Source organism: Neovison vison, chromosome 11 (genome assembly GCF_020171115.1).
Source record: "Neovison vison isolate M4711 chromosome 11, ASM_NN_V1, whole genome shotgun sequence".
In the NCBI taxonomy this organism is placed as follows: Eukaryota; Metazoa; Chordata; class Mammalia; order Carnivora; family Mustelidae; genus Neogale; species Neogale vison.
Genome location: NC_058101.1, coordinates 35,519,983 through 35,542,687, shown reverse-complemented (window position 1 = coordinate 35,542,687; position 22,705 = coordinate 35,519,983). Strand labels below are relative to the sequence as shown.

Sequence of the window (22,705 nt, the reverse complement as noted above, 5' to 3'; positions counted from 1 at the left end):
CAACTGACTTCCTATTACTTCTTACTAATGACATACTTTTAAACACATTTGCATCTCTGATGGGAAACGGACAAGGAAAGGAAGCAGACACAAGTTCAAATTAGTCAATCATTTACTAAAAATTGTGCTAAAGCTATACCTGGGAGAAGTTAAAGACATTTGAAAAATTTTAATGTTGAAATAAACCCCGTTATATAGCCTAAATAGTCACAATTCTTTGTTCTTAGGAGTTAAGACTCCGTAGATTCTATCATGACAAGTTCTAAAATTCAAATTAATAGCCAAGCAATTATAGTCACAAATTCCTTGTGTTTCCTGTACCAACCCCAACAGGATGACCCTATACTGTTCCACCTAGAGCCATTTACAAGAGAAAATACAATTAAAACCAAACTGAAATTCTTTAAATATTTTTTTTTAAAGATTTTATTTATTTATTTGAGAGAGAGAGAGTGTGAGAGAGAGCATGAGCGAGGAGAAGGTCAGAGAGTGAAGAAGACTCCCCATGGAGCTGGGAGCCCGATGTGGGACTCGATCCCGGGACTCCAGGATCACGCCCTGAGCCGAAGGCAGTCGTCCAACCAACTGCGCCACCCAGGCGTCCCAAAACCAAACTGAAATTCTTACAAAATATTTTTACGATAACAAAAACCTTTAAAACACCCTTTCAAAGAGAGCATACTATTCAAAAGGAGAAAACTAAAGCAGGCTAGAAAGGATAACAACAAAATACTTTCCACAGAGTGGAATGCTAATGTATACAAGAAACAAGGTGAATGTGACTAACAGGCTTGTTGTGTAAGACATCACTGTATGGGTAAGATACACATGAGAGAAGTCTGACAAGTCTTTGCTTACTCATAATTCAACAAATCACAACTTGACAAGTGTACTATTAAAACTTTGGGGATGCAGCAGTTCTCACCTTCTCATTTAAAGACAAAAGAACTGAGGCCCAGACAGCTTCAGCGACTTACCCAACATCACCAAGCAGACATGGGATTCAAACCCATGTCTTCTCTTAGTTCTCCTTTCCTCGGAAGGATATATCTAACAAGTTTCAGGGGACTAAGTAACTGGAAGAGGAATTCAGAGGATATTAAAGAAATAAAAGGCATCCCCTACCTCTAAGAGTCTGCAATCAAGTTAATTATTAATTATAATTAACTCACAGAATAATAATTACATACCAGCATATAATTAACAGCCAAAATAAATGTCACAGACAAATGACTTCTCAGGAGAAAGCTAAAATCAAAGAAAAGAACTACTCTCCTCAACTAACCTTCTATCCCACTGCTTCTGAAAGCTTAACACTTGGAGGTCATCAAGAATTTCCTCAGCTCTTCAATTCCTCCACATCTCTGCGGCACGTGACCCAGGGCGGCCACCACTCTTCTGGAAACTCAGTTAATGTGACCCTATTTTCCTATGTCTGAGACACTACCTTCTCTTTCCTCAGTGACCTTTTTTCTCCCTTACCTATTTGACTGTATTCTAGGAATCACCTTAGGCTAAAACATCATGGGATAGCAGAAAGAGTTCATCTTAGATATATGATTCAAGTTACGGCACTACCGAGAAAAGGATAAATTAGCTTCTCTGTGACTTCAGTTTCACTATCTATAAAACAGGCGTGATAACAGAAACTATTTTTAAAGGGTTGTTTTGAGGATCAAATGAGAATGTGTAAGAGTGCTTTTTAAGCTATAAAATGCTCTAGGCCAATTCAACTCTAAGCCCTTAGATTTTAAATTTATCCTCAAATCTCAGCCCAAGATCTCTGTATACTGCTTTGGTATGTTTGTATTCCCATAAGGCTCAGCTATCACTCTTCTGCATAAAAGAAAAAGAGCAGAAAGAAGTCCTCTGTTCTGAATCTTGGTCCCTCACCTATGAATTTCCTTTTCTGGCTGTTTTTTACTTTTGTACAATCCCGAAGATTCTCTCAAGGTCTGGAGTAAGATTTATCATGAATGGTCAAACAAAGAAAACTTTTCAAACAAATGATCTTTGTTTATATTCATATCATAACCAAATACCATAACCAATATCATAACCAAAATTTTCATACTCTGAAATGTTTTTTAAAATTTCTACTCAAAAGTACATATAAGTCAGGCACCTGGGTGGCTCAGTGGGTTAAAGCCTCTGCCTTTGGCTCAGGCATGATCCCAGGGTCCTGGGATCGAGCCCCACATCGGGCTCTCTGCTCTGCAGGGGGCCCGCTTCCCTTCCTCTCTCTCTGCCTGCCTCTCTGCCTACTTGTGATCTCTCTCTGTCAAATAAATAAATAAAATATTTAAAAAATAAAAAAAAGTACATATAAGTCATATTCTGAATAAGAAAATTTTAAACGAAGGAAAAAAGGCTGTTTTTCCTAAGTTAAAAACAAATATTCAACAGAAGATGACATAAAAATTCCATACGATATCATCCCAAATCATAGTGGATAGAAGTTACGTAGTTAAGAAAACAGTTTTCAGTAGCTGTATTACAAAATATTACTATGTTCTGAAATTGTGAAGTATATCACAAGTCGTAAGTTTGTGAATGATTTACATAATTCAAATAAATTAAGAGTGGAATCAAGATTTTTTATCTCATTCACTTGCTTGCCTATATGATTTCTTGAACAGAAAGGAGTTATGGTTTCTGCTCTCCAACCTCATGTAACTCCTCTCAATAATGTTATGGCTAGATAACATTTCTATACATAGATGCACATAAATGCCATTCACGATGACAGGAAAAATGCTCAGAACCACTGAGATAAAGAAACCAATACTATCAAAAAATGAAATTTGAATAAACATCACAGTTTTTTTCAAGTCTTCAAAATTTTAAGCAGGTCACTTTCTTATACATTACCTTTGCTAAGTGCTCGCTTCGGCAGCACATATACATTACCTTTGCTAAGAGTAAGAAACAAAATACATACTATGCAAAAAAAGAAATAAATAAATAACTTGTATTTTAAAAAATATGTTGTAAGATAAGACAACAGAACAACAGAACACTGATCTCTAAGTCTGGTGCACATACCATGAGGGTGTTTACTGCACTCCTATCCTGACTTGAAACATCTATTTTAGCTATTAAATTCTGGAAACACTATACATGCAATACTTGTCAATGAGTGCAGTCAAGCAAAAACCAGCTTCATTTTGTATTTTTACAAAGCTGAGACATCTGTGCTTTGATCTAAATTTAAAAAAGGAAATGAAAAGTCAATATGAAAATAAGCAATGAGAAGGTAACTTTCTCCAAAACAAAAGCACTGAAGTTTAAAATGTTACAAACAAAATTTAAACCCTATAATATATTTTTTAATTGGGTATTAGTTTAGAACCAAGATTTTAATTTTTCAAAGAAATAATTTTTTTAAAAGTAATACACATTTACAGTTTTAAAATTCAAATACAAAAAGGTAAAAAAAAAAAAAAGGCAAAGTAAAAGGTACTCAACTCTCCTCTAAGGCAATGTCTATTAAAAACTCTCATGTAAATTTTCTAGGAAGTACAAGTACATGCATGTGGTATACACTTGTCAAGTTATGATTAAAGTCACTACATTTCAAATCACTAAAATGTCTTATATATAATTTTTTAAAAATTATTAGACCGGTTACTCTAATTATTCAGAACTGAGGGTAACTTTTAAGAGCCAATGTTCATCACAATATCATTTATAATGGCAAAAACTGGAAACTACATTCATGTTCAACATTAACTGAAAACCTCCAGTAATCAGTTTATTCAAAATATCTTCTAAAATGTAGCCAGTAAAGGGATGCCTGGCTGGCTCAGTCTGAAAAACATGTGACTCTTGATCTGGGAATTGTGAGTTCAAGCCCCACACTGGGTGTAGAGGTTACTAAAAAAATAAAGAAAACTTTCAAAAAAAATAATAAAATGTAGCCAGTATTTAGAAAGTTTCTAAGGCCATGGTAAAAAGCTCATTAAGTTAAAAAAACAAACAAACAGGGAGGGCGCCTGGGTGGCTCAGTGGGTTAAGCCGCTGTCTTCAGCTCAGGTCATGATCTCGGGGTCCTGGGATTGAGTCCCGCATCGGGCTCTCTGTTCAGCAGGGAGCCTGCTTCCCTCCCTCTCTGCCTGCCTCTCTGTCTACTGTGATCTCTCTCTGTCAAATAAATAAATAAAATCTTAAAAAAAAAAAAACAAAACTAAAACAAAACAAAATGAAGACACAAGCTTATGTGGGTATTGTATCTCATTTACACCAAAGGTACATTTTAAATAAATAAATAAATAAAACATTGGAAGAAAATACACATACACTTCTGAACGAGATTATAGATTTTGTTGTTTCGGGCTTCATATACTACTATCTCTTGCAGCTTTTCAGTAACAAGGATGTCTTGTGTTAAGAGGGATGGATTAGAAATGCATATCCAAGGTGCCTGGGTGGCTCAGTGGGTTAAGTCTCTGCCTTTGGCTCAGGTCATGATCTCAGGGTCCTGGGATCGAGCCCCGCATCAGGCTCTCTTCTCAGCAAAGAGCCTGCTTCCGTCTCTCTCTCTGCCTGCCTCTCTGCCTACTTGTGATCTCTCTCTCTCTCTCTCTCTCTCTCTGTGTCGAATAAATTGAAAAAAAAAAAATTAAAAAAAGAAAAGAAAAGAAATCCATATCCAGTTCAGGTTTAAATAGAACAAATCAATTCATGAAAGTAGTTCTACTAGTGTATTCTGACAGCTGTAACAAGTAGGTTTACTTATTATAACTTCTAGGATTCTGTAAGACAAAAGACTAGTCAATACCGTTACAACAAAGTCCAAGGTCAAGGGAAAATTGGGTTTGAATCCCAATAGTACCAGGTCCTTTACCCTGGGCAACTTACCTAACTCGACAGAACCTGTTTCCTCTTTTCTGTGTAAATTAGGGATAACAATCTGATTTAGAGGACTGATGTGACAGGTAAACATAAAGTATGCAAAGGAACTCAAGGCACTGGTAAATATCACCATAAATAGTAAATGCCATTATTACTGATATTCAACCAGGTAACTGTATTTTAATTTCAGACTCAAAATAATTTTCAGCCACTTTTCAAAATGGCTTTGAAAGTGCCCACAATGCCTTTTACACAGATGCAAGATCTTCTCCTATGTGCCCAACTACAGAAACAATTATTCACATGGTTAGTATTTATTATGTGGACCAAAGCATGAATATACACATAAATACAAACCAAAAGAATACCGTTAACTTATAAGCCTATAGTAGTTAACAGTCTCAGAAGTTTTATGATTTTTTTTTTAATATTTATTTATCTGAATGAGCAAGTGAAAGCGAGCAGCCAAGAGGGACAGGGAGAGGGAAAAGCAGACTCCCCCCTGGTCTATCCCAGGACCCCAGGATCATGACCTGAGCCTAAAGCAGATGCTTACCTGACTGAGCCCCACCCAGGTGCCCCAGAAGTTTTATAATCTTAAAAAAATCCTAATATAAGCCAAAATATAACAAAGAACAGTTGGGAGTGCTAAACTTTTTGCAGAACCTTTACACTCCATATACTAATAGAGCACTATTTGTCAGTACCAACTTAAACAATTTAGTATCTTACGTTGAGGTTTTGTTCTAAGTCCTATTAAATTATATGGGAAAAGATCACAATTCCTTTCAGCAATGTACCATATTTTACAAGCATAGATTAAAGTTGTGATCTTTCTTCATTTATTCCATCAATAAGCCTACTGATTATCTAATTGGTCCTCCCTGACCTCATGGGCCTCCCAATGAAATAGGCCAGACAGCCACCAACAATTAAATACAAAAGGTGAAGTGATGGGAGCAGACAATGGCTATTTACAAAAACCTGAGGTGGGCAAGGACAGAGCTTGGGTAAAGGTCATGTGCGACCTGAGCCTCCACAGATAACAGCCAGGCTTAAAAACTGGGAAGAGACTAAAGACAGACAGTATTTCTCTAGATTAAGTTCCCCACCTTAAAAAAAAACCAACACACCAAACAAATTTAAATTTTTTTTTTAACTCATTTGGAAAGGGGTCTTCCAGTGAGAAATCTATTCAGTTTACGATGATCAAGTAATAGTCCCAAGTAGTAAATCACCCAACTTAATGGAGAAAATGCAGGAAAAATTCAAATGACTATACAAGCAGACAGAAAGTGACAGGTTTCTGGTGTGTGGAACACAAGGTAATGCACAGGAAGGAGGAAACACTTCAAATACTTAAAATTTAAGCCTGATAGGCACTCAATACAACAAAGTAGGAAGACCTAGGAGTGTTTGCAGAGGTCGTCTTCTGCAACTTTGCCTGTGAAACTTCAGTTAAAAAGCCCAACAAAACAATGGACTTCATTAAGGACTGGATTGGAAATGGGACAGAATACACTATCTCACCCTTAACAAAAACATGGCCTTTCAAACCAAAGTACTGTGTACAGTTCTAAACTCTAGTTCAGAGGCAGTCAAGTACAATGATTAACAGACGTATTCAAACCCAACTTTCTGCCACTTACTATGACACAGTTCCTTCACTTGTAAAATGGGAGTAGAACTACCGGAGTTGTTCTGCAATTAAATGAAAAAACATGTAATTTTTTAGCATAATACCTAACATATAAGAGTGTTCCCCAAAACGGTAGCTATCATTACTACTATAAAGCATGAAGTAATCTCCCAGAGAAAAGCCATTACAATATCAAGAGACATTCTTAAACATTGATATGCATTAAAATCACCTCAAGGGCTTGTTGAAAATACAGATTCCTAGGACCCATTCCTCCCAGGGATTAATTCTACAAGTCTAAAGCAGAATGTGGAGGGAATAAAAAATTAAACATAAAAATAAAACATAAGGTGGCTCCTGGGTGGCTCAGTGGGTTAAGCCTCTGCCTTTGGCTCAGGTCATGATCCCAGGCTTTCTGCTCAGCAGGGAGCCTGCTTCCCTTCCTCTCTCTCTGCCTGCCTCTCGGCCTACTTGTGATCTCTGTCTGTCAAATAAATAAATAAAATCTTAAAAAAAAAAAAAAAAAGTGGCTGCCTTCAGCGCAGTTCATGATCCCAGAGTCCTGGGATTGAGCCCCACATGGGGCTCCCTACTCAGCAGGAAGCCTGCTTCTCCCTCTCCCACTCCCCCTGCTGTGTTCCCTTTCTCTCTGTATCTCTCTGTCAAATAAATAAAAAAAATTCTTTAAAAAAAAGAAAAAAAAACATCTGAACTGAGACTTGAATGACATGATACAATCAGCCACAGCAAGATCTGGAGAATACTGAAGCCACAGGGCACAGCAAGTGTAAATGCCCTAAGGCAGGAACAAGCCTGGCAAGTTCCAGCAATAGTGCCAGTAGGGCTGGAAAACAGGAAGAAACTGACGTGGCCAGGCTCCGGGATACTAATCTAAGCAGAGGGATATATGGTGAGTTAAGGGAAGGAGGCAGGGCCAGAACATGTAATGTGGATTTTATTCTGAACATGATGGAAGGGTTTCCAAAAAAAGGGTAACATAATCTGATTTGCACTTTAAATTGCTCTTAGGCTGTGGTAAGGGGAATGCACCACAAAAAGACAAAGTGGAGGTTACGAGACCAGGAGGTTAATACAGTAGGCCAGGTAAGAGATAATGAGAGCTGGCAAAAGTGGAAGCAGTAGCTAAGGGAAGTAGTAGCCAAATTTAGAATACATATATTAAACACTATAATTAAATGCAAATCAGAGAAAAAGAACTGAGTTGCAAAATAAGTAGTAAGCATCTGGGACTCATTATCCAAGAGATATGGAATAAATATTGAGATTTAAGGTACGTTTATGACTAAGGAACGTGAATGGGTTAATAGCATATTTAGGATACTTCCTAATAAATATTTATCCTCTGAAGTTGAGGTGAAGGGGACATTTCCTTTTCTTTTGGCACCACCAAGAAGGAACTGGGCTAAACAGGCATACACCCAACACCCTTAAGTGTGATTCATAAAGTAAAATCTTTCAGGACCTCACTGACAGAGGCCTGGCCAGGTGGTCAGCATCTGGAGCATAGTGTAGCTATGGAACAGAACTAATGCTTAACCTGAATCAAATCACTAAATCAGTAAAACCCTTTTAAACTTTCTATTGTCAGCTTAGGCTATTCTGTCCCTGCTCTCCCACGAGTTAAACAAGAAAACATTACAGTGACACACAATGCACGTTAACTTCTTAATGTTATCAAAGAAGTCTGGGAGGAAATCTTTTAAAACCACGATTTTAGAGACGCCTGGGTGGCTCAGTCGGTTAAGAGTCTGGCTAGGGTCATGATCCCTCCTGGGATTAGTCGCCTATCAGGCTCGTTGGTCCATGGGGAGCCTGCTTCTTCCTCTGCCTCTCCCCAATGCTCATTCTTTCTCTCTCTCTAATAAATAAATAAATAAAATCTTTTAAAAAAATAATAAAACAATTATTTTAATCATTATGATTTGGCAAATACATAGTGAATATACCCTAAAATTTAAGGCCCAAAAGTGCCTCTCCACCAAAACATAAATTCTCACTCCAAAGTACTACCACGTAGGAAGAACAGGTTACAAAAAAGCATATGCAGTATAATATCACTTTTGTGTAAAATGTATAACTGCAAAAAAGAAGTCTGGAAGGCTATAAATCACTGCCAACATTTTGATCATCTCTGGATGGCAGGATTATCAATGACTTATTTTCTTCCTTTTTCCTTATTAACTATAATAATTCTCCAATTATAAACTATTTCATGTAAGCCAGACTATTCAGTTCACATTACATAAAAGGTTAAAAAAAAAAAAAACCCACTTCAAGGAAACCTAATTTCATTTATCCAAATCAGCAGGATTCCAGCTATGTTATTAAGAAAAAAGATTTCAACTGCACACACAGCACACAGGAGAAAGAAATTTGTTAAGAGGCCCATGATCTACCACACAAGGATACACCCTTCAAGGAAGTGGTCTAAATGCCTAAGTACTCTTCCTGAATTTCATAAGGTGCAATCAATTAGCACATACTTCTGCTGTTCTTTCTTGCCATTTACCAAAGAAACACCTCAACCAGTTAGTTCTCTGGGGACAAAAAAAAGGGGGGTGTCCCAAGTTAGGGCGAAAAGGAGGTTTGGCCCTCTGGTCTCCTTTGTACTGTCCAGGGGTGCGGAGGGCGGCAGCGCTTGAAGCAGGCTACACCAGAGGAATCTGCGTGGCAGATCACCTGAAGTGGAAGGGAACACAAGCTTTCTACAATCTCCACTGAACTGGGCCGTGAAACCACCTCCTAAATCTCAAGGCTAAAACACCTGAAAGGGCTTACACCATTCAAGTTATTGTGTATGTAGAGCTGCCAACGGTTTCTGACAATAACACAAAAACTGGAAGGGCTCTTCAACAAACGCAGGTATTACAGGCGTGAGGCTCACTCGACTCGCGATGCAAAAACCAAGACACCTTCTCTTATTAAGGCCGTACCTTCGATTCTGCAAACTAGGACAACTCAAAACACCCCACTGACTTTCTACAGCCAACAAACATCATCTTGGCTAAAATCCAAACACACGTAGAAGCAGCCACTTTGGAAAACTTTGGCTTTAAACGGCAACACTGGACTTCAAGTGCTCCGGTAACCAGTTTACCGCACATTATGGCTTATAAAGGGTGCTACCTCTTTACTGTCAGCTCTGGTTCCACTTACTGAACAAACAGAAATAAGGAATACTTTCAATTCGCACAAGAAGGACTAAAAAAGCTCCCGCTTTCTGGAAGGCAGCTTTCCTGTCTCATCAATCACAACAAAGGACGCATCCTAATGAATTCATCAAACCTAGAGAAAGAGAGGTAAATGATACAGTGTGGATTTCAGGGTTTGTGGGTTCTTCCTTCTACCTACGACTCTCTTCTTTTTACTCCATTATACGCCTCCACCCGAGCTGACGGTCTTGCCCTAAAAATAAAACCACCCGTGGCTACCGTCCACTTTCCTGCTAAGCCCCGACTCTGGTTTCCTGCAGAGAAAGCCAAATTGCAGGCTCTCTGCCTCGCTCTTCGCCGGGGGGGGCGCGGGCTCGGCAGCAGCGGGCTTCTCCCGGTGCAGAGTCACCAGACGGGCCGGAGAACCACGGAGCCCGAGAAGCCAGCCCCGCTCTGCCGCAGCCGCCGCAGTCCCCCAGAGCCTGAGGAGCCCCCAACAAAATCAGGGTGAGGGGAGGGTGGGCCGGCAAACGGCGGTGGTCGAGGGGGAGACACTCACCCGCCCAGACAACAACCGACGGGGCGGGGAGGATGGGGGCCGGGACCAAGGCTCGGCAGAAAGACCGCCTGAAGCTTCCGGAACGCTGCGGCTGCTCGGGACGCCGCGGCCGCTGCTGCTCCTGGCCGCTGGCTTCCTCCCCTCCTCTGTTTTGATTCGATTGACCACGTCACTCTAAGCCACGAGACCCGGATCTGCCGGCTCCCGCGGGCGGCGGCGCAACAGATTGCAGCGACTCGAGACCCCAGCGGCCGGCCTGCGGAGCATGCGCGCGCCCTGCGCCTGCCCAGTGCGTCGGGGTAGGCGGGGCGGGCGCGCTCGCTACGGGGCGCGAGCCACACGCTATTCGTGGGGGCGCAGAGCGCGGGGGTTGCAGTTCCGGTTGGGAGGGGTAGGGCCGAGCTCAGCGAAGTGAAGAGGGCGAGGCCCCGCGTCGGTTGAACTGGCCCGCCTAACCTCTGTTTCGTCTTTGGTGAACAATGTCCTTTGCTGTGCGTCTCCCTTTGCCTGGTTTGCTGGCTCTCTCTGACCCGAGCCCTTAGAATAGCGAGGGGAGAAGCAGAGGTGGGCGCAAGTTCGTGTCTGCTAAGAAAGGGTACCTCTGTAGAGTTGTGGGGGTTTTGTGATGGTGTGTGTGGTGTAGGGTTTGGTTTGGTTTAGTTATTTGGGGGGAAGGGGCTGGGGATTTTTTTTTTTGACTCACTTAGGCCCGGGTGAAAATTGGAGATGAGAATTTAGTTCGATGCAAAAAAGTATGTCAAATGTAGCAGTTATTGAACCCCTTTACCCGACCTAACGTTTTTGCACCCGGGAAGCTATCTAAAATCAAGCTCAAGAGATATATTAAAGGGAATATGTCACCAACCATGGCTTGCTGGTCGGGAGATGGGGAATGGGCAGGCGGGAAGCTCTGTTGGACAGCAGCCCTTAGCCTTTGTTGCTAGGGTAAGGATACTATTTGGGGAGTAAAAACCTCGCTTCTTTGGGAACTAGTTTGGTCCTTCCTCCACCCCCATTCTGGCCTTCCTAGTATCCCAACTAAACCTTTGGTGCCCTGGAAATTTCCTAGAATGGCAAGACCTAGGGCTACTCTGTTTTAGGTCCATAAATGAACAAACTTTAATTAGAACAGGACCAGTGGCAAAATAAAAGCGAAAGTTCCAAACAGGTTTCACAGAGGCATATCCTCCACCTGTCTTGCAGAAGAGGTGAAAGTTAGCTGTAAAAAACTGTCTTTCACTGTGACTTGACCTTTTTACCTCTCTGAATTTCTACCCAGCCACTCTAAATCCTCTCGCCTGAGTCACCTTCAGCAAGTTAGTAGTATAGTCTGCAAGATCTTTTTAATGCAGGCGGGTATTGCACACAGATAAAGATTTCTAGAAAATTTAAAGTTTTTGGTAAAACTCAAAGTGTTTCTTCGTTAATTTACAGATTACCAGTAAGTAAAGTCAAACTTCTTGGCCTTAATCTGCCATCTTTAACTCTGTTTCCTCAAAGTTACAGAGCTTGAGGTGGGATTTAATGCCCTAATGAAGTTCATGTGCTGATACTATATAGCAGAAGGTTTTTAATGTGTGGAACTTTAATTGTGGAACAGAAAGTCTTAAATGCTTAGGTGCACTCATGTGCACAGATGTGTTTGAGAACACTGTTTAAAACAATGGCACAAAACTAGAACTGGACAGGTTGTTGCAAAATTATCAATACCTGCTTTATGAACTATATTACAGGAAAGTTAAGATGTTAGGATCCTTGGTAGGCAACTTCCAAGGTAACTTCCAGTGATTCTCACCTCTGGAAATGTAGTCCCCCTCCAGCCCTTTGAATCAGTACTGGTCCCATCCATAGAATACAGCTGAAGGTGTGTGACTTCTGAGGCTAGGTCATAAAGGCACTGACTGCAGCTTTCCACTTCATTCTTTTGGATTGCTTGCATTGGGGGAAGCTAGTGTACACACAACTCCACTCAAACAGCTCTGTAAAGGGACCACATGGAGAGGAACAAGAGCCTCTACCAACAGCCTCACCAACTTGCCAGCCATGTGAGGGAACTGCTTTGACTGGGCTGATCTTGTAACCTTAGCCAAGCATTGGAGGACTGCATCCCTGCCCACCATCGTCTTGCAATCCATGAGAGAGAGAAAGGGCCAGCTTTATTCCCAGACAGTGATATGGGGTCTTACATGGTTTATGCCCAATCATAAAGTTCAACCTTTCTAAACTTTAAACAATAGAAAGATAAAATGTGTGTGATTCTATACATAAAGTAATTTGAAGAATAACGTAGAATTCCTACCACAGTACCCAGAACATAGTAGATACTGAATAAATACTTCTTAAATTATCTTTTATTTATTTTGGGGGGGTAACAAAACAAGATTTGAGTGATAGTAAATCAAAGTTTATTGACAGTACAAAGCCCCCAAAGAGGTAGAGGACCCAAAAGAGTTACCCAATAAATAATTTTCTTAAAGATGTATCCATTTTAATCCAAGCTGATTTCCTCTCCAGGGGGCCTGCTCATGCCCCTCTTCAGGAAAGCAGCAACTTGGAAGAAAATCTGGCATGCCTGAGGTTGCTGGGGGAGAGGGAACGTCTGTTTCCTTTGACTTCCTTTGGCTGCCTACACTCAACTCCAGTCCCTCTGGCTCAATTGTGTCCCCTCCTTGCGCTCATGCTGTCATGTCCTCTCCCCTGACCTAGGCCAGAGGCATTGATGTGCAGCAGGTATTTTTAGTCATCAACTATGACCTTCCCATGAGCAGGGAAAACTATATCCACAGAATTGGTCAGTGGACGGTTTGGCTGTAAGGGTGTGGCTATTAACATGGTGACAGAAAAAAAACAAGAGGACTCTTTGAGACATCAAGACCTTCTACAACACTTCCATTGAGGAGATGCCCCTCAATGTCACTGACCTTATCCGAGGAGCTGTCCTGCTAACTAGCCCCACCCAGGGTTCAGTCTGGGGGACTGAAGAGGAGCAGAAGGGGGAAGGGAAGGGAACAAAGGGATGGACATCTTGTCATTTTTTTCTTTAAATAAATGTCACTTTTTGAGGCAAAAGAAGGAACCGTGAAAAAAAAGATCCATTTTAGAGAGACCATATGTACAAATGCATGAGTCAGGGGAGGGGCAGAGGGAGAGACTCTTAATGAGGATTCCCTGCTGAACCCAGTGCTCAAGGCAGGGCTCAATCTCAGGACCCATGAGATCATGACCTGAGCAGAAACCAGGAGTCAGATACTCAACTGACTGAGCCACCCAGATGATGCCCATGGACACACAAAATTAAAAGACACAACATTTGGAAAATATTGGGAATAAATACTGATAAAAGAGTAATACCATAATATATGAAGAACTCATACATATCCATACGGAAGAAAGTAATGCCACTAATCTTGTATAGGTATAGAGTATGAACACAAAAAGTTGTCATACAAAAAAATACAAATAACTAATACTTGAAAATCTTTGATCTCGTCAAAATGCAAATTAAGGTGTGCTTGGGTGGCTCAGTCAGTTAAACATCCAACTCTTGATCTCAGCTCCGGGTCTTGATCTCAGGGTCATGAGTTCAAGCCTCACATTGGACTCCATGCTGCGTGTGGACCCTACCTAAATAAATACATACATAAATAAATGCAAATTAAAGTAAATTTCCTTTGTAAACTACTACTTTATAGAAATTTTTAAGATTTTTTATTTTTAAGCAATCTCTACACCCAACATGGGGCTCAAAATTCACAACTCTGGGGTGCCTGGGTGGCTCAGTGGGTTAGGTCTCTGCCTTCGGCTTGGGTCAGGACTCAGAGTCCTGGGATCAAGCCCAGCATCGGGCTCTCTGCTCAGCAGGGAGCCTGCTTCCCCTCCTCTCTCTGCCTGCTGCTCTGCCTACTTGTGATCTCTCTCTCTCTGTCAAATAAATAAAATCTTAAAAAAAAAAATCACAACCCTAAGATCAGGCGTCTCATGCTCCACTGACCAAACCAGCCAGGCAGCCCTGGAGATATTTTTAAATAGGAGTATCTAATATTGGTATTAATATTAGTATCTTTCTGCCTGCCTCTCTGTCTACTTGTGATCTCTGTCTGTCAAATAAATAAATAAAATCTTTTAAAAAAAAAAAGGTAAAGATGGTGGTATTAAGAAGTGAGATAATTCTGATTTTACCATGTTTGAAAAAAAAATTTTTTTAAAGAAGATGGTTTCTTTCTTTTTTTTTTTTAGATTTTATTTATTTATTTGACAGACAGAAATCACAAGTAGGCAGAGAGGCGGGTGGGGAGGGGGGAAGCAGGCTCCCTACTGAGCAGAGAGCCCGATGCGGGGCTCGATCCCAGGATCCTGGGATCATGACCTGAGCTAAAGGCAGAGGCTTTAACCCACCAAATCACCCAGGCGCCCTTGAAAAACATTTTTTTAAATATTTTATTTAAAATATTTTATTTATTTAGAGAGAAAGTGTGTGTGCACAAGCGAGGGGAGGAGCAGAGGGAGAGGGAGAGAGAATCTCAAGCAAACTCCACACTGAACGCAGAGCCCAACATGGGCTCAATCCCAGGTCACTGAGATCATGACCTAAGCTAAAATCAGGAGTCATATGTTCAACCAACTGAACCACCTAGGTACCCTTCATGTTTGAAATTTTTAAAATATTGCAGCACCTGGACTGTAGTCTGAATTGAGCATATTGAGAATTGCTTTGTTTTTTAATATTAATACTCTAAGGATATTGGGCTTTGTTCTTAAAATTAATCCGTTCATTCCAAACAGTAGTTGAGATTGATGTTTTATATCAGACCTGAAGATTTTGCACCTATTAAAACAGTTTACCAACTGTTAAAATGCCTGAGATAACTTGAAATTCAGAGACATCTATGTTTTTATGTTTTATCTTTTTTTTTTTTAATGTTTTATCTTTTTAATAAAGATCTCTACTCTTGGGTACCTGGGTGGCTCAGTTGGTTAAGCATCTGCTTTTGGCTCAGGTCACCATCCTGGTATCCAGGATCCAGCCCTGCATCCGACTTCCTGCTCAGCAGGGAGTCTGCTTCTCTTTCTCCCTCTGCACTTCCCCCTGCTTGTGCTCACTCTCTCTCTCTCAAATAAATAAAATATATTTTTTAAAACCTATCATATTTACTTCTTTTTTTTTTCCACTTTTTTTTTTCATTTTTTTTTTCATATTTACTTCCAATGCTTTTACAGTTTGCAGTCTCCTTTGCATTAATTTTCAATGTGCTGAAATTTAAAATTTAAAATTTAATTAAATATTTCCTATTTTCCTTTGAGCTTTTTTTTTCCTTCTCAGCCTAGGTTATCTTCAGTTCAGCAGGTGTTTGTTGAATACCTATTGTGTGCTGGGACACTATGGGCACATTTTTGAGTGAAAATCATGTGGCCTACAAAGAAAATACAGATCCAAACATTTAATGAATATTTATTCTAATTGATTCTAAATTCTCAAGTTTTTATGTGTAAATTCTTAATTTTCTCGGGATTAATTTTGGTCAATAATGCTTCTATAGTAACTAACATTTTTTTTTGAAGATTTCATTTATTTCTTTGACAGAGAAAGACACAGTGAGAGAGGGAACATAAGCAGGGGGAGTGAGAGAGGCAGAAGCAGGCCTCCACAGAGGGAGCCCGATGCGAGGCTCGATCCCAGGACTCTGGGATTAGGACCTGAGCCGAAGGCAGACACTCAATGACTGAGCCACCCAGGCACCCCAACTAACTTTTTTTTGAAAGTTAGTGAGGCACTTCAGATTCATATTTGAGCTGTTTTATTATTCAGTGTAAAACCTTCACTGTTAGCCAGTTGAAGTTAGTTATATAACTTAAATTCTGGAAAATTAGATCTTGAGAAAGTATATTCATTTTTATAGTCATCAAAATAAATTAAATTACTTATATTTTGAAGAATTTGTTGTCTCATTACTATTGTGCACTTTCCTCAGATAGAGAAAATGAGTTGTATCTTCATAATTTAAAACAGCAAAGGGAAAAAAAGAACTGCTAAAGAAACCAAATGAGATTTTGGATGTTCATCTTATTCTATATAATAATAAATAGATAATATTATATTTACTAATTTTTAGAAAGTAATAACATTAAGATAGAATTTATAGAATGATCTTTCAAAATTTTGTGTAACAGATATCGAGGAAGGGGATGTGGTGAAGGAATATATTTGTTTCATGAGTAGAAATTTGAGTAAGAAAGACATTTCTTTGGGTTAGGAAAAAAAAGGCAAATTATTTGTCTCCCGACATTGGGGATAATGTTTAATAAGCAAGTATGGATAATATTTAATAAGTGTGGAGAAGCAGTATGATAGCTTCAGTACGATTGCAATTTGCCTTTCCACATTTCTTCTTTTTAGAAGACATTACTTGTGAGTGCATGCTTGGCTCAGTGAGTAGAGTATGCAACTTCTTTCTTTCTTTCTTTCTTTTAATTAACATATAATGTATTATTTGCTTCACGGGTACAGGTCTATGAATCATCAGGCTTACACAATTCACAGCACTCACCATAGCACATACCCTCCCCAATATCCACAACCCAGCCACCCTATCCCTCCCCTCTCAGCCCCCAGGAACCGTCAGATTATTTCCTGAGATTAAAAGTCTCTTATGCTTTCTCTCCCTCCTTGGTCCCATCTTGTTTCATTTTTTTCCCCTCCCTCCCCTCCCCATGACCTCCTGCCCTGTCTCTCAAATTCCTCACATTAGAAGGATTATATGATAACTGTCTTTCTCTGATTGACTTATTTCATTTAGCATAATGCCCTCTAGCTCCATCCATGTAGTTGCAAATGGCAGGATTTCAGGTTTTTTGATGGCTGCATAGTATTCCTTGCATATATACACCACATCTTCTTTATCCATTCATCTGTTGATGGACCTCTAGATTCTTTCCATAGTTTGGCTATTATGGACATTGCTGATATAAACATTTAGGTGCACGTGCTCCTTTGGAGCACTTCATTTGTATCTTTAGTGTAAATACCTAGTAGTGCGATTGCTGGGTTGTAGGGTAGCTCTATTTTTAATTTTTTGAGGAATCTCCACACTGTTTTCCAAAATGGATGCACTATCTTGCATTCCCATCAACAGTGTAAGAGGGTTCCCCTTTCTCCACATCCTCGCCAACATCTGTCGTTTCCTGACTTGTTAATTTTAGCCATTCTGACTGGTATGAGGTGGTATCTCACTGTGGTTTTGATTTGTATTTTCCTGATATCGAGAGATGTGGAGCACTTTTTCATGTGCCTGATGGCCATTTGGATGTCTTCTTTGCAGAAGTGACTATTCATGTCCTCTGCCCATTTCTTGATTGGATTATTTGTTCTTTGGGTGTTGAATTTGATAAATTCTTCATAGATTTTGGATACTAGCCCTTTATCTGATATGTCATTTGCCAATATCCTCTCCCATTCTTCAGTTGTCTTTTGGTTTTGTTGACTGTTTCCTTTGCTGGGCAAAAGCTTTTTATCTTGATTAAATCCCAATAGATCATTTTTGCCCTTGCTTCTGTTGCCTTTGGCGATGTTTCTAGGAAGAAGTTGCTACAGCTGAGGTCAAAGAGGTTCCTGCCTCTGTTCTCCTCCAGGATTTTGATGGGTTCCTGTCTCACATTGAGATCTTTCATCCACTTTGAGTCTATTTTTGTGTGTGGTGTAAAGAAATGGCTCAGGCTCATTCTTCTGCATGTGGCTGTCCAATTTTCCCAAACCTTTTGTTGAAGAGACTGTCTTTTTTCCATTGGACATCCTTACCAAGCTCGCAACTTCTTGAACTCGGGGTTTGTGGGTTCCAGTCACATGCTGGGTATAGAGACCACTTAAAAATAAAGTCTTTTAAAAAATATATTACTTATTTCATTCTCTGGAACACATTAAACACACACACACACAAATAAAACTAGGGGTTATTAAGTTCTAACATTTATTAAGCTATGTCTGTTTTGATTCTGCAATCTCTATCTAATTCCTCATCAAAGTATTTCAGTCTCTTTAAAGCTTAAAGATACCATCTTTGAGGCACCTAGGTGGCTCAGTTGGTTAAGCGACTGCCTTCAGCTCAGGTCATGATCCCTGGGTCCTGCTTCTCCCACCCCATGCTTGTGTATATGCATCCTCTCTCACTCGCGTGTGCACAAATATATAAATAAAATCTTTAAAAAAATTAAAAGATATCATCATCTACTATAGGAATATTCTTTCTCCTAATGTGATATGTAGAATTGTACATCTTAAAGGGACCCCAAATCATTACAGGAGGGTTTTAAGTACTCATTTCCCATTCCTGGCTATTATTATTACCTCTTTGTCTGACTAAATCCACAGACTTTTAGCTTCAGCCACATTCCAAAATGCCACCTATTTAACTTTCCCTTGCTAGTGGAAATCAACTTTAAGTTGTTAAAAGGAATCTAAATGCCAATTAATGGGAAACTAAAATAGATGAAAAGATGTTCCTTTTCTGAACAGGATTTAATCTAGGATCAGCTATGACTAGAAAACCTTTGGCTCTGAGAAGGAGGCTGTGGACCTTGAGGAAGAAAGATAATTAGAAACTAAATGGGATATTAGGGTGCTCTGGAATGTTCATAGATTCAATCCCATAGGACTGTGGATCAGCAACAACCCACACATTTAATTAAATGATATAATATATGTTAAAATGCTCTGTAAACAATAATGAACTAGACTATTAAAAAACCAGGCAATTCTGAGTGATTTGTAATATTAGTCTTATATACATATTAGCACGTCTCTACTTCAAATGATGATGCACTTATGCTTCTAATTATATAAAACAGAGTTTGAAAAGAGTCCAGCTCAAATCACTCTCTGTATCAGGGATTGTTTCATTTCAAGTGAAAAGAGGTTCTGTTTTTGGCCCACAGCTAAAAATACACGATACTAAAGACTACCTTCCCCTGGGATACCTAGCTGGCTCAGGCAGTGGATCATGGAACTCTTGATCTCAAGGTCATGAGTTCAAACCCCACATTGGGTGTAGAGATTACTTAAAAAAAAAAAAAAAAAAAAAAAAAGTCTATCTTCCCCTAACCCATTTGGTGTTTGAAGAAGCATCAGCTTTTACTTATTTATTTATTTAAAAGATTTTATTTATTTATTTGACAGACAGAGATTGCAAGTAGGCAGAGAGGCAGGTGTGGGTGGGGGGAGCAGACTCCCTGCTGAGCAGAAAGCCTGAATGCAGGACTCCATCCCAGCACCCTGAGATTATGACCTGAGCCAAAGGCAGAGGCTTAACCCACTAAGCCACCCAGGCGCCCCTGGCTTTTATTTATTTATTTATTTATTTATAAGCATCAGCTTTTAGAGTCTATCCCTTCCCTATTGGGTCTAGTGACAGGCATCAGTTAAGAAAAGGAGCACAACCCCCACCATTATCCCCTTCCTCATGTAAGGGAAGACAGGAGTAATGAAAGCTGCCTTTTAAAGGGAATACAGTGTTCTAAAGAGAGGGCCTTCTCTCTCCTTACATTGTGAGGGAGAGTAAAGAATTTCCCCCTTCCCTAAGACCAGGAAGGGAGTTACCAAAAGAATCATTCATGAAGTAGAGGTGCTTGAACCCTCTGAACCATTACCTGCCTCAATAAGTTGAGAACCAGTGATTGCCTCTGATCTAAAGATTGCTAAGCCCTTCACCTGATCCTGCTAGGGAATAGAAAAAGGGGACATGAGAGGGGTGCCTGCCTGGCTCAGTCAGTAGACCCTTGATCTTAGGGTCATGAGTTCAAGCATCACACAGGGCACAGAGCTTATTTAAATAAATACATAAATAAAATTTTAAATATTTAAAAAAGACATGAGAAAGTGGGTAAAGCTGAGAGGGAGGTGTCGGCTGAGTAGCAGGGCATTCTGCGCACCTACTATTTGGAATGGCAAGTTTCCAAGTTGTACTGCATGGTGTAGCAGGGCCCTAGACAAATGCCCCAGCACCACACATGCCCAAATGTACATGCAGTCTGTACCCATACCAGCTATGTATTCTCTCCCCCGTCAAGCGGGCAAAGAAACTCCAGCTCCAAATTCTGAGGAGAGAAAAACCAATTAGCCCAGGTTAGTCCACTCCTGGTCCAGCTGGCTAGGGACTGAAGAGCAATATTATGTGTGAGCCAACTCTTGGAGAAGTAGGCATGGGCAATCTCATTTAAAGAAGTGGATGGAAGGGACGCCTGGGTGGCTCAGTTGGTTGGACGACTGCCTTCGGCTCAGGGCGTGATCCTGGAGTCCTGGGATCGAGTCCCGCATCAGGCTCCCAGCTCCATGGGGAGTCTGCTTCGCTCTCTGACCTTCTCCTCGCTCGTGCTCTCTCTCACTGTCTCTCTCTCAAATAAATAAATAAAATCTTTAAAAAAAAAAAAAAAAAGAAGTGGATGGAAGGTGAATGACAGACATCACAGCAGAATTATCTGCAACCGATATTTTGATGATAACGAAATTGGAAAACTGGCCCATTGTAAGAGAAGATATGTTCCATTCCCTGACTAAATCTTGCATTTTTTTAAAAAGATTTTATTTATTTATTTGACAGAGAGAAATCACAAGTAGTCGGAGAGGCAGGCAGAGAGAGAGAGAGGGAAGCAGGCTCCATGCTGAGCAGAGAGCCCGATGCGGGACTCGATCCCAGGACCCTGAGACCATGACCCGAGCCGAAGGCAGCGGCTTAACCCACTGAGCCACCCAGGCGCCCTAAATCTTGCATTTTGAGGTAAAAATCTCAACAAGAACAATGTCATTGACCTATAATATTGCATTCCCTGACTAAATCTTGCATTTTGAGGTAAAAATCTCAACAAGAACAATGTCATTGACCTATAATATTGAATAATGTTTAATGGAAAATTTAATTGCCATTATTACATGACTGTAGTTAGCAAAAGTGGTCACATATTTTATCGCTCTAAATTATTTATGGAAAACACCCAATCCCCCCACCCCCAAAAAACAAACCTCAAGAGCAAAAAGAGAAAATACTCATTTGGAATAACTGTAATTTTAGTTAATCATTATGTTCCTGACTTCCAGGCAAAATGTTTTTTGGACCATAAGAAGGTTCACAGTATACAAGCAGTCATCATTATCAGCAATAATAACAAGTACCTATAAAGCACTTACAGAAGGTCAAGTTTTTCTGCTACTCCAGTCACGGTTAAGTTCAAATAAACTGAGTGCCTTATAAAAGGAAATCATTGTGTGGAGTACTGGTGCTGGAACAATTGTGAAACCATATTAAAAATCTTAAGTACTGACTGGGTAGTTCAGCGTACAACTCTTGATTTCAGCTCAGGTCATGATCTCAGGGTCATGAGTCAAGCCCTAGATCAGGATCCATGCTGGGTGTGGAGCCTACTTGGAATGATTTCTTTCCCTCTCCCTCTGCCCCTCCTCCACGCATGCTCGTGCATGCACTCTCTCTCTCTCAAATAAATAAAATCTTTTTAAAAAAGTAAAAATATAAAAACAAATATAACAGATCAATGGTTGCCAAGATTAAGAGTGGAAAAGGATTATAGAGGCAGCAGGAGGGAATTATTTCAGGTGTTTAGTTGAATTGTAGCCTGTCTGTGGCTACAAAATATGCAAAAAAATATATACATGCATAAAATATCATAGATATGCACATTACACTGAAAACATGACTTTTATGTATTTTTTATTTGACAGAAAAGATCTGTATGAAGAGCTTCCTTGATGCTTTAAAAAATATTACCTTGAATTAACCTATGTCTAAACATAAGTATTAACATATGTATACATCTGTGAAGCTAGCACCACAACCACAACCAAGAAAACTAATTTATTTATCACACTCACGTGTTGCTTTTGTAATTCCTCCTTCCTCTTTGTTCTACCCCCTCTTCCCTAAGCCATCACTACCTAGAGTATTTTGCATCTTACAGACTTTTAGACAAATGTATTCATACAGCATTTACTCCTTTCTTGTCTAACATCTCTCACTCAGCATACTTATTTTGAGATTTATCCCTGTGGTTTCATGTATGAATGGTTCATTCTTTTTTATTGCCGTGTAACATTCCATCTGTAGAACATACCCTAATTTGTTTATCCATGAACTTGTCTGGGTTTTCGGTTTGGGCTATTTAAAATAAAGCTACTAGGAACATCCGTGGATATGTCTTTGTAGGATAATATCTTTCATGTTTGTTGTATAAATACCTAGGAGTGGAAAGGTTGAGTCATATGGAAGGCACATATTATTATTTTAAAAAACTGCCAAACTGCCAAAGTACCTTTTTTTTTAAAAAGATTTTATTTATTTATTTGTCAGACAGGGATCACAAGTAGGCAGAGACACAGCCAGAGAGGAGGAAGCAGGCCCCCTGCTGAGCAGAGAGCCCAATGTGGGTCTCGATCCCAGGACCCTGAGATCATGACCTGAGCAGAAGGCAGAGGATTAACCCACT

General features: G+C 39.9%; 1 protein-coding gene and 1 non-coding gene across 2 annotated transcripts in view; one reads left to right on the top strand and one right to left on the bottom strand.

The window, feature by feature from the left end:
- Positions 1 to 10,469, bottom strand: part of SMIM14 (small integral membrane protein 14) — a 75,094-nt gene extending 64,625 nt beyond the window's left edge. The window contains exon 1 of the mRNA XM_044224463.1: positions 10,226 to 10,469. The gene's annotated coding sequence lies outside the window, so the exon portion shown is untranslated. The remainder of the gene's footprint in view (positions 1 to 10,225) is intronic.
- Positions 10,470 to 12,716: 2,247 nt separating this feature from the next.
- LOC122890811 lies at positions 12,717 to 12,859 on the top strand. The gene has a single exon (XR_006381232.1). It is a non-coding gene; the product is annotated as a small nucleolar RNA SNORA67 (small nucleolar RNA).
- Positions 12,860 to 22,705: the final 9,846 nt, after the last annotated feature.